This window comes from Rhinopithecus bieti, unplaced genomic scaffold (genome assembly GCF_001698545.2).
Source record: "Rhinopithecus bieti isolate Rb0 unplaced genomic scaffold, ASM169854v2 scaffold_12086, whole genome shotgun sequence".
NCBI classification, from domain to species: Eukaryota; Metazoa; Chordata; class Mammalia; order Primates; family Cercopithecidae; genus Rhinopithecus; species Rhinopithecus bieti.
The window spans coordinates 472,356-478,355 of record NW_016807466.1 but is presented as its reverse complement, the minus strand read 5'-3'; the positions used below and the strand labels follow the sequence as shown (position 1 = coordinate 478,355).

Below are 6,000 nucleotides of genomic sequence, written 5' to 3'. Positions count from 1 at the left end.
CCTCTCTTGTAAATTTTTTACCCTTGGCATACACTACCCAACACTACCCTGGTTTTTCTTTCTACCCCTCTGCTCAGACTCAGTTTTTTTCAGTGGGTTCTTACACCCTCCTATGAGCTCTGAATTTCCCCAACCTCCTCATGTGGGTAGGGTGACGATATAGTTTACTGAGACACGTAAAAATGAAAGGGGTGGGGAGCTGTTAGAAATTAGGGTGGAACAACAGGTATAAGGCAGGAATATCCTGGCTAACTGGGACACGTGGCCATCCTAATTTGGGGCCACCTTATTTTTTTTATCCTGTCTCTCTCCCAGGAAAGCACCTTTCGCTCTCATGGTTTTGAGTACCATTGCCTCTCTGATGAATTCTCCATTTGATACATACCTGCAAATCTCAGCTGGGTCTTCTACAGGGGCCCAAAACTCAACATTTCCAAAATGAATACAACATCTTTCTCCTCAAATCATTCTTTATTTTTGGCAAGTCACCCCCATCCACTCAAATACCCAGTTTAGAAAGCTGGGCATCCTCCTCCTCCTTCCTCAGTCCTAACACACAATCACAATCACCCATTCTCCTCACCTCCCACATGAAGAGCACTCTTCTATGTCTAATTACTTCCTGCTCCATTGCTGCTTTCTTTTTCCAGGGCCAACCCTCTCTCAACAAGATCAGTGCTACCAATTCCACCGTTGTCCCCTTTCCAACATTTCCGCCCACCTCTCACCATCCCTGCAATCCATTTTGCACACTCTAAGAAGAGTAATCCTCCTAAAGAACCATTCAAGAGATATTACAAAGATGAGAATTACAGATGAAGATAATATCAATGAGGGAAATAAAGAGGTTGTTGAGTCCATGCGTGATGCGGGGGTTGACATACACTTTCATTGGGAAGACTGACAGCTGCCCCTCTAAAGGGTGACATTTGGGCTGGGCTCTGGGATGACCAACAGGGAAGATCATTGAGGACTAGGGAGCGGACATTGCAAAGACCCTGAGACAATGTATATCTTAGTTAGAAATGGGGGGCATGTGCACATTCCCACTCCACCAGATGATCCAGCCGGGAGACGGCTGTGTGTGCTCTGATTCTCTTGTCCTAACAAGTTGGGACACCAAGACCAAAGTGATGGGCTGCAATTGTGACCCTGCTCAACAACCTCCCCTGGAACTGCTTCCAGCATGCTGACAGGCCTCTGCAGAAAGACACCCAGCGAGCTGTTGGGAAGGATTGTGGCACCAGGGTCACAGGGTCTGGGTCACCATCTCCCTGTTAGACCCAGATGCATGAAGCCCCAGCCTCCGTGAGAGGTGAAAGGTGAGCACGGAGGGGAAGCACTGGCAGCTGTGCCCGAGTGTGCGGCAGATGGAGCTCAAAGGCTGCAGGGAGCTGAGGCGAGGACAAACATCTGCTGCTGGCAGCCTTCCTCCCAAACAACAGAAGCTCTGGTGGCTGAGCCTCCAGCCTGGTCTTGATAAATGAGCCATCATCTTAGGTGGGGGCTGGGTGGAGACCCTCTTTCTAAACATGCATGGCCTATCCAGGATGCTAGAAGACCAGAGGACGCAGAGGAAGAACACCTGATCACCCCGTTTGGATTATAAAGGACGATGAAGTACCAGGATTGGTGACAGGACACAGGACCTGCCTGGGATCAGGAATCATCCTTGAGAAGAACCTCTTGGAGCTGGGCAGGGTTTTCCCAGCTGAGCCGGGAGCAGGGAGGCCAGCACTCCCGCAGTCTGGGAATCCACACCGGGGAAGCTTCATTCTGTTATGTGTGGCCTACCACTCCATTACCGCCTCTATATAAAATTACATTCCTGATTAAAATTTTAGTGCCAAACATTTTATATGATTACAGACAGAAAGTCAAAATTTGCATTTAAATAGACATATGAAAAACACTCTGCAGAGGGTAGAACAGCAAAGCAATCTTGAGGAGTCTCTTAAGAGAGGGTGAGGCGCTTGGAAGATTTTTCCATTTCTGTCAACACAGACCCTGACCCTTCCCAAATTCCACTAAAGTGCATGTTGTTCTTGATTCTACGCAGGCATGCAGACTCAATTCTCCAGGCCGAGACTTGCCGGGGCCCAGAGCATTATCATTCATTCATGCATTCAGTAAGTGTGTACTGCCTTGTACACTAGGTTGCATAACAACCCCCAGCAATCCATGGTCTCCCAGAATGTCAGAACGTGGGCTTATTTGGAAATAGGGTCTTTATAGATGTAATTAAGATGAGGTCATATTTAATTAAGATGAGCCCTAAATACAGGGACTGATACTTATTTTCTTCTTCTTCTTTTTCTTTTATTTTGAGATACGGTCTCACTCTGTCACCCAGGCTGGAGGGCAGTTGCATGACCTTGGCTCGCTGCAACCTCCACTTCCTAGGCTTAAGTGATCCTCTAACCTCAGCCTCCAAGTAGCTAGGCCTACAGGCACAGGCCACCACGCTCACCTAATTTTTAATATTTTTTTGTAGGGATGGAGTTTTTCCATGTTGCCCAGGCTGGTCTTGAACTCCTGAGTTCAAAGTGATCCACCTGCCTCAGCCTCCCAAAGTACTGGGATTATATACGTGAGCCACCGAGCCCAGTCTGGGGACCGATACCTTTATAAGAAGAAGGAAGTTTGGAGACACAGAGAAACACAGGGAAGCCTATCTGATGCCCAAGCCAGAGACTGGAGTGACACGTCTCAAAGCTGCGGGCCTCCAGGTTCCTAATGACTACTAGAATCTGAAAGAGGAAAGCAAGAATTCTTCCCTGGGTCCTCTGAAGAATGCACGGCGCTGCTAATACTCTGATTTCAAATTTCCAGGCTCCAGGACTGTGAGAAAATATATTTCTGTAGTTTTAGGCCACTAAGCTTGTGATACTTATTACTGCAATCTAGGAAACTAACACAGGGGTCATGAAACCATTAGTTGGGCCCTAAACCAAGGACTGCTGGTCTCACAAATGGAAGGAAATCTGGACACAGAGATACACATATAGAGGACAGGTGATGTGAACAGACACCAATGTAAACAGAGGATGGGAGTGAGGCAGCTTTCAGAAACGCAGCTGCAAGCCACAGAATGCCAGGGAATGCCAGCAACTACCAAAAACTGGAAAAGGCAAGGAAGGATTCACCCTTAATGGCTTCAGAGGAATCATGTCTCTGCTAACACCTTGATTTCAGCCTCCCAGGCTCCAGAGCAGTGAGAGAATGCGTATCTGTCTTTTTAAGTCACCTAGTATTTTGTGATACTTTGCTGGGGCCCTTGCAAAAAGCAACAACAACAAACAAACAAACAAAATCGAACACAACACACCTCCTCACTAAATGCCAGGCTATAGGACGTAAGCGGGAACATAAATGACAAGGCCAATGATCCCAAGGATCTTGGAGTCCAGGGGAAAGACAGAACACTCAAAGAATCACAGATAATCGATATGAAATTTCCACTGGGATAAATGTCATATGAGAGCTCATCATAAAAGAAGAAGAAATCATGGACGGGGGCTTGGTTTGCCCTGAGAAGTCAAGGAATGTACCCCTATACAAGTGGTAAATTAGCTCAAATAGGACACTGAGTCATGAAATAAAATGGAGGGGGGAGCTGGAGGCAGTAGGGTGATTCAAAGAGTAATCCAAGTTCACTGGCACCCCTGCTGATCCCCCAAAGCACAGAAAGACATGTGTATAATAGGTCTTTGGTTCCTGGCCAAGAAGGGAGTGTGTTTTTTGCACGTTTACGCAGGGGAAGGGAGAGAGACGGGATAGGGAAATGTCTGTTCATCATGGATACCCTTTGTGCTGAGGTTCTGGCAACCTCTGGATACTCGTTCTCGCTCCGTCACAAACCAGAGCCAGGTGACCTTGGGTTAATCAACAGTCCGCTGTGAGACGTGCCTCCGGGTTCCCATCTGGATGCTGAACAGGCTGGACGGGCCGGCTTCCAAGGGGGCTGTCCAGCAATCACATGATTCCACACATCACAGAAGCGGCAGAGAATCCACAGGGGTTTTTTCCTAGAGTATTTTCAAATGAGCTGAAAGAGAAACTGCACGGGCTTTGGCATTTTCCTCCTGCCCAGAAACGATCATCTGCCTAAAAATGTTAGAGAAATACAACCAGTTTTCTTCTTTTGGCTTCGTCGTAGGAGGGTTAAAGAAAAAAAAAAATACTCTAGAGCTGCACCCAAAGTTCCACATGTGCATGACTTTCATTTATAGAAGTAGTTTGGCTTTCTTTGTTAAAGATAAATGACACAGGGAAGGTGTTCCCCCCCTCCCCACTCTGGCAAAACAAGGGCCAATAAAAGACATCAGAAAATGACATGGAGAATTCCCTATGAAAGCCACCCATGAAGTTCACAGAAAATACCCTCTTGCAGTTGGTGTTTTGGCAACAGAACCTCAACATTTTGCACCACAAAACACCTCCTCCCCTAAGGAAATGATTTCTGATACTCCCTGTGCACACACTCCCATTAGCCTGCAAATGTTTTAAAGTTGGACCTGGCGAGGTCTCAAGCAGGAAATGTAAAAAAGGAGCAAATAAGCACTCAATGCAGCAATAGCTCAGTGTCTTTGTTCTGCAGACTGTCTTCACACTTCCTCAGGCGAATGGATTTTCAAAACTGCCAGTTGCTAACAGGAATCCCACCTCTTCAGCCTGATAAGATAAATCTTGACAGGCTAAGAAATCTTTATTTCACTCAGAAGTTATTTGTTCCCATCTCATGTTCACAGATTAAGAATAAAAATTGATTTGACTTCAAAGGAAGGCGTTTTATAATTCAGACTGCCTTCAACTCACCCCACCTATGTACGATTACTCAATACCAGCCAGTGGCAATAACAGTCTCTTCGTTCTTATTGCTGAATGGGAAAATGTTACTCGGTCGCTTTGCACAAGAACACTTGGCCAGGATATAAAGTACCGTGGAAAAACACATTTTCAGCTAGAGCAGTGTCTTCTTGTTCTTACAGACATTACACAGCACTTGTCTTCTCTTTCAAGGTTCAATTATGAAAATTTTCTCTAAAGACACTAGAACACATAATAGATCCAAAAAAAAAAAAATGTATATATGGCCGAAAATACTGGAGTTCCTTTCTGTTCACAATATCAGTGTGAGAAGAATTCGCTACTTACTTTCTTAGTATGAGAAAATAGAAAGAAATGGATAAAACAGGTATTCAGAAAGTCTATCCATCAGTAAAGGAATTCTTTCTAGCCTATTCAATTGCCTGATCACAAAATGGTACCAAATTGTGTGGTGTAACCCTTATTCCAAAGCGAAAGTTTGTTTCCTGCTTACATGAGCCAATGAATAATTACAAGGCTACACAATGCCCTCCATTCTTGAAATACTTGCCAAGTAGACTACTTGAATAATTTGGGGGCAACTACATAGGCAGAGCGAATGAATCAAGTCTACACTCAGTGTTGAATAAACTAATACAGCAGCCTTAGTTTTCTTGAAAAGGTAAATAGGGCAGATATTATGTTGCTGTGGTTTTCTAACTGACTGACTGTCAAACTGAATATTAAATCTGTATTTATGCCAAGCTGAGCACTATGGAGAATGCAAAGAATCTAAAGATAAATCATCCATTCCTGTTCCTGAAAGTCACATTCAGACAATCAATAGAAACTGAATGAACACCTACTATCTGAAAGACCAAATGGAACCAAAATAACTTCTTAAACAGCACCTGAATGCAGTGAGTACAGAAGTATAACAAAAAAGACATATATTGCTAAATAAGACATGCAGATCACATCCCACACAACCGTCTTCCCACATAATGATCCTTTATCTTCACAATTCTTCCGCTTAACCACTCCTCTCACCCAATCATCCCCTAACCCAAATGCTCTTGCATGAAAACCATTTTTCCATCCAACTATACATCTACCCAATCTCCATTCCACCTGACCATCCTCCTACCCAAAGATCCTTACCAACCATCCTCCCATCTGACTATACTTCAA

At 44.7% G+C, this 6,000-nt stretch overlaps 1 pseudogene; it reads right to left on the bottom strand.

The window, feature by feature from the left end:
- Positions 1 to 1,156: 1,156 nt before the first annotated feature.
- Positions 1,157 to 6,000, bottom strand: part of LOC108535891 (uncharacterized) — a 52,721-nt pseudogene continuing 47,877 nt past the window's right edge.